This window comes from Gopherus evgoodei, chromosome 22, assembly GCF_007399415.2.
Source record: "Gopherus evgoodei ecotype Sinaloan lineage chromosome 22, rGopEvg1_v1.p, whole genome shotgun sequence".
NCBI classification, from domain to species: domain Eukaryota; kingdom Metazoa; phylum Chordata; order Testudines; family Testudinidae; genus Gopherus; species Gopherus evgoodei.
Genome location: NC_044343.1, coordinates 14,530,219 through 14,541,566, shown reverse-complemented (window position 1 = coordinate 14,541,566; position 11,348 = coordinate 14,530,219). Strand labels below are relative to the sequence as shown.

Here is an 11,348-nt window from a genome sequence, read left to right as displayed (position 1 = left end):
ATAGAAGGCAATTAGCTTAGTCAGGCATGACTTGCCCTTGGTGAATCCATACTGAATATATGATGATATATTTGATGAATATATCTGGTGTGTATCTTGCTCAGAAGCAAGCTCTGTAGCCTGTCAATATCTGGTACAGGAACATGACATGGTGTCAGAAATAAATTAGTGCCAGAGGAGAACAGAAACAGAAGGAAAACAGCAGAGAAGTTACAGACAGAAGGAACAAAGCAACAAAGGTTGGAGGATCTCATCAACCTGCTACTCTTCAGTGCTCCAGATACCTTCAGCTTTGACAACCCTTCACAATGGACAAACATGAAGTGTATTTTGCAAGATTTTGAATTGCAAACAAACACCACAAAGAAACTGGAGATATTCAGGTATCTTCTTATGCTATGCGGAAGCAAGCTAAGCATATCTTTAAATCCTTTGACTTTACTGAAAACAGTCACAAAGCTGACTATGAAAGAGTTCTGACAATGTCTGATACATACATTAAACCTCTGAGAAATGTGCTTTATGAAAGAGCAGGTTTCCACCAAAGAAGTCAACAACAAGGGGGAAATGATGAATGTTTTTATAAGAGCTCTGCATGCACTGGCTGAAAACTATGATTTTGGAATGCAAACCACGAAAATATCAGAGACAGGCTGTTATTGGGTTCACAGATTAAAAACCTTTCACAGCAGCTACAACTGAAGCGAGATTTAGCCTTAGTCACGGCTATCCAGATAGCAAAGCAGTCTGAATTAGTCAAACAACAGAAGAAAAGGCAGAAACACCTTGAAAAACCAGGAACTAGCTTGAAAGCTATAAACAGACACTTGAGTATTAAAAGTCATTATCATAAAACCCCTGAGGCAAGGAGAGAGAATGCCCAGGCTAAGAGGGACAAATTCCCGCCTGCGTGCACAGGGTATGGAAAAAGTCATATCCCAAGACATGATGCACATCCAGCCAGAGGTGCAAGGTGTAATAAATACATGAAATATGGACATTTTTCAGCTGTTTGTCTCACAGTCAGGGCGTTGACTCATATTACAGACAATAAAGAGCCATTGTTTCTGGGATCCATCACTTGTGATGATGCAGAGCTTGCCTGGATCTTGAATGTGAATATGCATGGAAAGGCTATTGACTCTAAAATTGACTCAGGACCTGACATCACAGTCCTCGCAGCAGGGATTTAAAAATCACCTTCAATCCCTCACACAGCTGAAGTCACCTGACACAGACTGACTAGCCCTGGAGGTATCCTGAACTGCACAGGCCAGTTCACCACAGAGACAAGTTACAAAGACAAAAGCTTTGCATTCAGAGTGAATGTGATCAATGGATCAGCTGCAGCGTGGCAGCCATGATGGGCCTAGTGAGAAAGGTGAAAGAACTCAATGGGAGAGTTGATGATATTGGACTTTTGAAAGGGCGTGAAAGGAATTCAGGGGGCAGGCTGCAGGGGTTGGTAGTTCAGGGAATGCAGGGGGCAAAAAGCAGTCTGGGGGTGCCAGGTATGGCCAGGGCATGGGCTAGATGATGACTGGCAGTAACCTTATACTGAGGTGAGGTGGGAATAGTGGGTAGGGGTTCCCCAGGGAAGGGAGACCCATATTGGAGGCGTTACTGACAGGGGGCAGTACCCCAGGTAAAAGGACACCGGGGTCCAGGGAGGGACACAAGGGCCAGAGGACAGGCAGATCACCGGCCTGCAGAGGGCGCTCCAGAGCTGGAATGAGCTAATTCCCAGACGTCCCCAGCAGGAGGTGCCACAGGGGTGAGTCTGCTCCTCTACAGCTCTATACCTCGATTTCAAATGTTTGCTCCTGAGGGTAATGCCCATAAGGTATTTAACCTGCCCATCTTGAAGGGACTATTCAAGTTAAGTGGCCTATCAAAAGAACACTTAGCACACAATGGAAGATGCCCATCTATGCTGAATGGACTGTCCTGTGAACATAAGTCATGCATGGATATGTGACCGGCCCGTGTGACTCCAAACACCATCTTGTCGTCTGGGATCTTCCACTAGCTGTGCTGAAGGCTTTGTTTGAAACAATGGGATTCCCTCCATATGGCAGAAGCTATAAAAGGTCCTGGAAATATCTCCATTTTGCCTCTTTCCTGCTCAGACCTCTGGACTATGGACTTATACTAATGGGAGTATCTAACTAAGGGACTGAGGTCTTTCTGATGATTTGGAAGCAACCAGAGACTTGACTTAAGCCAGCAGTTTATTCCATCACTGCTGCAAGTCTGATCCAAGAACTTTGCAATTACTGTATGTATTTGATTCCTTTAATCAGTTTTAACTCTCACCTTTCTTTCTTTACATAAACCTTTAGATTTTAGATCGGTGGTCTCCAACCTTTTCACATCCAAGATCACTTTTTGAATTTAAGGGTAACCCAGGATATAACCTGCCCCTTCCCCAAAGCCCCACCTCACTCACTCCATCCCCTCCTCTCTCCGTCGCTCACTCTCCTCCACCCTCACTCACTTTTCCTGGGCTAGGGAAAGGGGTTAGGGTTCAGGAGGAGGTGCGAGCTCTGGGCTGGGGCAGAGGGGATGCAGTGTGCGAGGGGGCTCCAGGCTGAGCCTAGGGCAGGGGGTTGGGTTGCAGGAGGGAGTGTGAGGTGCTGGCTCTGAGAGGGGGGTCAGGGCTGGGGTAGTGGGGTATGAGGTGCTGGCTCTGGGAGGGAGCTCAGGGCTGGGGCAGGGACTTCAGGTGCAGGAGGGAGGGAGAGGTGCAAGCTCTGGGAGGATGTTTGGGTGAAGGAAGGGGCTCCAGGTTGGGCAAGAAGTTGGGGTGCAGGATGCTGGCTCTGGAAGGGGGGTCAGGGCTGGGGCAGGGGTTCAGGGTGCAGGAGGGGGTATGGGGTGCTGGCTCTGGGAGGGGGCTCAGGGATGGGGGTTGGAGGGCGGCACTTAGCCTCACTGCACTGCTGACCAAGGTAAATCAGGCGTCCAGCGTGGCTCTGTGCACTGCCCCTCTCTGCAGGCACCACCCCCAAAGCTCCCATTGGCCACAGGTTCCTGTTCCCGGACAATAGGAGCTGTGGGAGCGGTGCTTGCAGGCAGGAGCAGCACATGGAGATCCCTGTCCCCCCACCCCCTCGGGCTGCATGGGGCCATGCTGGCTGCTTCCGAGAGCAGTGTGGGGCCGCGGCAGGCAGGGAGTCTGGCTTAGCAGCAGGCAGCCCTGCTACACTGCTGGAGATCTTGCTCAACTGGGAGAGTCCCCAGGATCGACCAGTCGATGGCGATCGATGGGTTGATGACCACTGTTTTAGATACTAAAGGATTGGCAGCAGTGTGATCTTGGGTAAGATCTGAGTTGTATATTGAGCTGGGTGTGTGGCTGGTCCTCAGGGATCAATAGAACCTTTTATTTGATTAAAGTAGCTTTAAAGAACCACGCATCTTTAAGTCTAGTGTTTCTGGTGGTGGTGATACAAGGACTGGCATGCCTAAGGACACTGCTTTTCTGACTTCCTGTTAGCCAGTGCGGTGAGACAGATGGTTACTTTTGTTGCTGGTTTGGCATTGTACCTATTGGATTTCCAGGAAGTGGGCGGGCGGAAGCCCACTGCTAAAGGATTCCCCCCCCCCCCAGCCTAAGGGAGGCTCTACAGGACCTGAAACCCAACTGAGTTCAGGGGACAACTAATGAAATAACAGGGACAGAGGGTCAAAAGGAGGGAGCCTGATGGGGACACCAAGCAGAGAACCCTGGACAGCGGCCACTGCTCCTCACACTGGTTTGGCATTGTAGAGGGGCAGTGATCTTGCTCTGGCCTCAGCAAGGGTTAAAAGCCAGCCCTTGGAGAAGGCTGGGGCTGAGAGCCAATCACAAAAGGCTGAGAGGCAGCCAGTCAGGGCCAGGCTGGGCCCTATAAAAGGGCTGCAGGGCCAGCAGGCAGAGAGAATCTCTCTAGTTGTCAAAGCAGCAAAGAATCCTGTGGCACCTTATAGACTAACCGATGTTTTGGAGCATGAGCTTTCAGGGGTGAATACCCACTTCGTTGGATGCATGGTATCTCTAGCTGTCGGGCGAGAAGGACCTGGCTGCTTGGGTGCTCAGGGTACTGGGAGTAAAGCAGGCCTGGGGAAAGGCAAGAGGAGTTGGGGAGCGCCATCTTGGCAAATCCCCAGGCTGAGGCCTTGCTACAGGCCAAAGCAGGTACTGGGGCTGCAGAGGTGCAGCCCGGGGTTAGGCAGAGGCAGCTGGTCTGACCTCTTTGCTAATGATGAGTGGCCTTTACAGGCTGAAGTTTGCCCTAGCGAGAGGTGGCTGGATGATGACTGGCAGTAGCCACTGAGGCAAGGTGGGTTTATAGCAGTGGGGGTTCCTGAGAGGGGACCCAGAGAGTGGGGGGGGGTACTTCTGGGGCAGAACCCTGAAGTAAAAGGGCACTGGGCTCTGGGTGGGACACAGGGCCTGAGGTGAGACATTGGCCAGAAGAGGGTACTCTGATGGCTGAAGAGCTAATTCCCAAGACAACCAGCAGGAGGTGCTGTGGCTGGTGAGTCGACGATCTGCTACAGGTATATCTCATAGGAGAATAACCATCAGTTTTGGGGTGTATCTGCCCTATTTCTCAGCAGTTTGTCCTGAATTTGGCATTCTCAGTTGTGACCCACTGAGGCACAATTACAGCATATGAACAGTGTGATAGAAGCATATTGTTGCGGGAAGATTGCCCAGTGCCTGTGGCTCACAGAGACCTGTCTCAGGGAGCATTCTTTCCTACTTAGAATTCAGCATGGTAACCCACAAGAACCCCAAACCAGACAGACAAAGCAGCCTGTGCCCTAAAACAGTCGGGCAAGTTCTCGTTTGCAGCTTTTTAGCCAATGGTCGGTTGCTAGAAGAGATGCTGTGCTGATGTTAGTTTTGGTTGTTCCAGATTCTGGGCAGAGGGAAGTTTTTGCACTGGATTCTTGAGGCAAAGTTGCACCCTAGAAAGCAGGCATAAGTGTTGGGCTGAGAGCCCTGAGAGAAGGGACTGTCCTGCCTGCTGTACGACCACCTCTGCTCCAGGACTTGTGCATGTGTGTAAATTAAGCAAGTTACACTTTGAATGTCACCAATGATGCAGAATCTCAAACTGGCATGGAAAGAGTTAGTCTTTATATCCCTCCCCTCCTGGCCATGCTGCTGATTACTCATTGACCCATTCATTGCTAGTGCCTTCATTCATCCCCCACATGCTGTGTTGTCACTCTGCCAGCACAAAGTGAGTAACCCCCTATTAATCAGGCAAGTAGCATTGCGCACTAGCTGCACAGGTGTACAGTGAATGCCCAAGGGGCAGCAGACTTAGTACCAGGCCCCAGTGATATATCAAGTGATTTATTTTTCTGACTCTATTCATGCCAGGGTTCCTCTGGGCAGGGACAGGGTTTGCTCTGGGATAAGCATTCCCAGGATCGTGTTTTCCCTTCCGGTGCTGGTTGCGTCTCTCTGGCTTTGTGGCACCTCCCAAGTGGACAGGGGCGGCTCTAGATATTTTGCCACCCCAAGCACGACAGGCAGGCTGCCTTCAGCAGCTTGCCTGTGGGAGATCCCCAGTCCCGCAGATTCGGCGGCAGCCTGCGGGAGGTCCACCGAAGCCGCGGGAGCAGTGGACCCTCCGCAGGCATGTCGCTGAAGGCAACCTGCCTGCCACCCTTGTGGTGACCGGCAGAGCGCCCCCTGTAGCTTGTTGCCCCAAGCATGCGCTTGACGTGCTGGTGCCTGGAGCTGCCCCTGCAAGTGGAGCCTCTTTTTTCACTGCCAGTGGCTCAGTATTTGTATGACCTGCTCCTTTCGAGCGGAGACTCAGTCAGCTGAGTGCTCCTGCCCGTCTGTGCCCAGTGCCCATGGCTTGCAGAGAGCTGTCTCAGGAAGCATTCTGGCAGCGGGTCCTTTGGAGCTCCCTGGGGTTTCTTGCTTGATGATATCAAAGCCTCAGGATCTCCTGTGAACAGAGGCAGATTAAGGTTTCCTGGGGCCCTGGGCCAGAGCAAGTTGGGGGCTCCATCTTGTCATAAACAGATGGTTAAGGGTTAATGTCTCTTTTACCTGTAAAGGGTTAACTAGCTCAGTAAACCTGGAACACCTGACCAGAGGAGCAATCAGGAGACAAGATACTTTCAAATCTCGGTGGAGGGAAGCCTTTGTTGGTGCTTTTTGGGTTTTTTCTTTGTTCTCTCTGGGTTCTGAGAGGGGCCAGACATGTAAGCAGATTTCTCCACTCTTTCTGAAAAAGCCTCTTCTGTTCAATTTAGTAAGTACCAGTTAGAAAGGCGGTTTAGTCTTTTTATTTGTTTTCTTTATTTGCAAATGTGTATTTTGCTGGAAGGATTGTATCTCTGTGGCTGCAACTTGTATTTGTGCTAGGGGGAGGATTCTCTCTAGTGTCTATAAGCTGAAAGACCCTGTAACATTTTCCATCTTGATTTTACAGAGACAATTTTTACTTTTTTCTTTCTTTTATTAAAAGTTTTCCTTTTTAAGAACCTGATTGATTTTTTGGTTATCTTGTAAGACCCAAGGGGAGGGAGTCTGCACTCACCAGGGAATTGGTGGGAGAAAGGATTACTGTCTCTCTCTCAGGGAGAGTCTGGGAGGGGGAGAGAAGGGGAGGAAGGTGACTTTCCTCTCTGTTTTAAGATTCAAGGAGTTGAATCACTGGGATCTCCCAGTGTTACCCAGGGAGGGGAGAATCTGGGAGGAAGAAAGGAGGGGAATGGTTTATTTCCCTTTGTTTTGAGATCCAAGGGGTTTGGGTCTTGGGGTCCCCAGGGAAGGGTTTGGGAGCGAGAAAGTGCCCCAAAACACTATATTTTTGGGTGGTGGCAGCTCTACCATTTCTAAGCTAGTAATTAAGCTTAGGGGGGTTCATGCAGGTACCCCATCTTTTGGACGCTAAGGTTCAGAGTGGGGGTTCATACCTTGACAGGGCTCTATCTGCCTGTGGTGCTGCCCACATCGACCCCTTCTGCCTGTGGCCTCGCCCATGGCCTCTCCCCTTTCTGCCCCTTCCCTGGGGCCCTGCCATTCTGTCCCCCTCCCTCCCCTGCACCTCCAGAGGCCTCACAACCTATTTGCTTCTTTCTGCCCCACACGGTGGCCTCAAGACCAGAGAAGATCTGTACCCCCCACCAGGGCTCCGGGGCTGAGTAGGGTTGGCTACTTTCTACTTGCACAAAACTGAACACCCTTGCCCTGCCCCTGCCTCTCCCTTCCTCGGAGGCCCGCCCATGCCCTGCGCCTTTTCTGAGGCCCTGCTCACTCCATCCCCCACCCTCCCTCCCTCATTTTCACTGGGCTGGCTCAGAGGGTTGGGGTGTGGGAGGGGGTGAGGGCTCCGAATTGGGGGGTGGACTCCAGTGTGGGGCCAGAAATGAGCAGTTTAGAGTGCAGAAGGGGGCTCCAGGCTGACGCAATGGGTTGGGGTGAGGGCTCTAGCTGGGGGTGTGGGCTCTGGAGTGGGACTGGGGATGAGGGGTTTGGGGTGCAGGAGGGTGCTCTGGGCTGGGATTGAGGGCCTCAGAGGGTGGGAGGGGGAATGGGGCTGGGGGTTGGGGTCCAGGCTCTGGGTGGCATTTACCTCAAGCAGCTCCCTGAAGCAGCGGCATGCCCCCCCCCCCCGGCTTCTATGTAGAGGCTATGGCCATGGTTCCTGGCCAATGGGAGCTGCAGGGGTAGCGCTTGGGGCAGGGGCAGCATGCGGACCCACTGGCTGCCCCTATGTGTAGGAGCCAGAGGGGGACATGCTGGCTGCTTCCCAGGAGCCATGCGGTGAGGAGGCTAACAGGGAGCCTGCCAGCCCCACCCCACAGCACTGTTGACCAAAGGGGAGAGGGGTAGCTCAGAGGGGTAACTCAGTTAGCCTGCTAAACTCAGGGTTGTGAGTTCAATCACTAAGGGGGCCATTTAGGGATCTGGGGTAAAAATCTGTCTGGGGCTTGGACTAGATCTCCTGAGGTTCCTTCCAACCCTGATAGTCTATGATCCTATAGTCAACTACCCAGTCAGTGGTGCTGACTGGACCTGCCAGAATCCCTTTTCAAGCGGGTGTTCCAGTTGAAAAACTGGACACCAGGTCAGCCTAAGCAGTCCTGACACCCAGCCTTGGGCTCAGCCTCTCTCTGGCTTCTCCACTCCCTTGCTGGTCAAAGGGGGGTGATGGTGGAGAGGCCCCTGTGGGCAGGTGGACTGGCTGGCTCAGGGAGCTGGGAGAGGTCAAGTCCCCGGGGCTGGGTGCTTTGCAGACCCAGAATGCTTCGTGTTAACAGGCTGAAGGGTTGTTCTTAGAACAACGAGGCTGCAACGTAGCCGAGCAGTGCCTGGGACTGAGCCCCCCGTGCTGTTTACAGCTCCCGTTTATGCCAGCAATTTATGAAAGGCTGCTGGAGCCACCCTCATAAACAAAATCCAGATTTAGGACAAGTAAGAGGCTTAATCTGCAGCAAGGGAGATTTCGGTGATATTAGGAAAAACTCTCAGGGTAGTTAAGCTCTGGAATCTGCTTCCCAGGGAGGTTGTGGAATCCCTGTTACCGGAGGTTTCTGAAAGCAGGTTGGACAAACAGCTGTCAGGGATGGTCTAGGGTTACTTGCTGCTGCCTCGAGGCTGGATTTGATAACCTCTCAAGCTCCCTTCCAGCATGACATTTCTCTGATTCAAAGAAGGGAGATAGCTCATGGCTGTAGGGATTTTTACACCTGTAAAAGGGTAGCACAGGAAAAAGGCACAAAGGTGGTTGTAGGGCAGGGGTAGGCAACCTATGGCACACGTGCCAAAGGCTGCACGTGAGCTGATTTTCAGTGCCACTTACGCTGCCTGAGTCCTGGCCACCGGTCTGGGGGGTTCTGCATTTTAATGTAATTTTTAAATGAAACTTCTTAAACTTTTTAGTAACCTTACTTACTTTACATATAATAATAATTTATTTATTATAGACTTATAGAAAGAGATCTTCTAAAAACATTAAAATGTATTACTGGCACATGAAACCTTAAATTAGAGTGACTAAATGAAGACTCAGCACAGCACTTCTGAAAGGTTGCCGATCCCTGTTGTAGGGAAACAAAGCACAGAGTGACTGCCTGGGTGAACCCTCCTGCTCCTCCAGACATTACAGCAAATGATCAGAACAAAACGCAGCCAGGGAATTGCTTCAACATCTGGTTCAACTTCAGACTTGTGAAATGTTTTGCTGACATTTTCTTCACAGAAGAAAACGCATCGTCATCTCCTAGCTGCCAGAACAGGCCCCCTTGTCCTGCACAGGACCTAGGACACCATGGGCACGTCTACATAGCAAATAGATACCTGCAGTTGGCCTGTGCCAGCTGGCTGGGGCTGTGGGACTCTCTTGTGTTGACTGCCCAGCTCGGGTTGTAGCCCAGGGTCTAGGACCCTGTGGGGTTAGAGGATCCCAGAGTTTGAGCCAGGCAGTCTACACAGTGATGAAACAGCCCTGCAGTCCGTGAGCCCGTGCCAGCTCGTATGTCTAGTTGCTGTATGGGACATACCCCCCTATGAACAATCATTGTCCAGGACCAAATGCTTTGGACCTGCTGGTGATTCAAGGAAGGGTGTAGAGCAGCCTGCTGGGGGTAGCCCAAGGCTTTGACCTTGATCTTCAAAGACCAAGATCGTTTCGGTCCCAAAGTGCTGAGAGCACCCAGGCTCCTGAGAACTGATAATTGCCCTGGCCAACATGCAGAGCCACTGCCCCCCCCCCCCCCCGCAGCCTAGCTAAGCCTGCATTTAGGGCAAAGCCAGGACTAGCCCACAGTGTTTTTGAGGTTGGGGCTGATTTGGGGGTTATCTGATTTTATTCTGGGAACTACTTGCCTAGAGACAAGCACATTGCAAGACACAAGAGAGCAAGAACTCACGGGCAGCTGCGCAGCAGGGGAGAAGGGGGAGCACTGCTCTCACAGGAAGGGGCTTCTCCAAGTGGGTTTAAACAACACCCCCAGACTGCAGAACAGTAGCTTGGGAGCCGACAAGGGCAGCAGCCAGGGTGCACTAGCAGTGGCCTGTGGGGTGGTGGGTTTCCCTCAATTAACACAGAAGCCTGGCAGTCAGGACAAATGGGTTCCCTTCGCAGCCTCCCTGTGTTACGCTGGCTAAGGCACTGCTCCTCCTCTTCCCTCCAAGTTGTGAAGATGGAGTTAGAGCCCAGCCTTGTGTGCAAACCCCTGCCGGGCAGCCACAGACTCACTCTCCAGCCATGCTGATTACGCCAAGGGAGAGGGCTCATGGGTCAAGCCAAGCAAGGAATGTGCAACATCTCTCAAGGGAATTCAGTCTTTTTCCAACAGCCAAATCCCTAGGCAGGCAGGGCCTGCCTGCCTAATTCTCTGGATTGGTTACAGACTGCACCAGGTCCTCAGGTTTGGTATTATACATTCAAGCTATGATTGACTGACTAAAGCATGTGCTATGTCTGTGTCAGTGGAGGAGCAGAGCAGCATGTCCAGTGCAAACACTCAGGTGTGCCATGTTGTCACATGGCGATAAAGGCAAATCCTCTGCTTCTCACCTGACAGGTGCAGTGTGGCAGAGTCCAGCAGCATGCTTTTATTTAGTCGTACAAGTGCTAGGATGGGAGAGGCTATTAAACCCCAGGCACAGTGCAGACCAGATTGCTGATCACCCTCCAACAAGGAAGTGGGGGAAGTTGATTCTGATTGGGGGGGGGGTCACCTGGGGCCCAGAATTTGTGAATGCACCAGGCAATCAGACTTTTCTGAGCTGTTCTCACAGCTATGCCAGTGCTAAAAGACACGATGTCTGCCTCACCTTTGCTCTCGACCCAGCCCCGTGGCCAAAATATGAGTGAATTCCAATCAGTTTGCTGATGAAGGTGATCTTTCACAGCAACACCTTCTTCCTCAAGCACTGAACAAGACCCAAGCCCACCATCTGTCCTCTTGCTACTGGAGCTGGTCACACGCAGGGACTCATCTAGTCCATCACTGGGTTCTGCAGTGTGGAATTTATTTTGTTCAGATATTAGGAACTGATACATGAATTCAAGACGTTAAGTTTAAAAAACTAAAATGACTCCACTCATAAGAGCACCGACGTGGAACTGGCTGAACTGAGGGCACATCCACAGCGAGTAAAGGCCACAAATGCCCGTCCTGAGTGTGGGAGACCCCGGCATGGCACAGTTGTGCATCACGTGTGGGTGCCTAAGCCAACGGGGGCTGAACTTGCTGCAAACAGCAGACTGTCTGCAGCAGCTGCTACAGGAATGATAATGATGCCCGGGCGAGACAGTTGATTTCATTTAGATTCATCCAAAGAACTGCTCTGGACACTCATAGGGTGAGGAGGAGGA

The 11,348-nt window shown here is 51.6% G+C and overlaps 1 protein-coding gene across 1 annotated transcript in view; it reads right to left on the bottom strand.

The window, feature by feature from the left end:
* Positions 1-5,722: 5,722 nt before the first annotated feature.
* TIMM44 (translocase of inner mitochondrial membrane 44) overlaps positions 5,723-11,348 on the bottom strand; it is a 66,660-nt gene continuing 61,034 nt past the window's right edge. Inside the window, exon 14 of the transcript XR_003997481.1 lies at positions 5,723-5,960. The gene's annotated coding sequence lies outside the window, so the exon portion shown is untranslated. The remainder of the gene's footprint in view (positions 5,961-11,348) is intronic.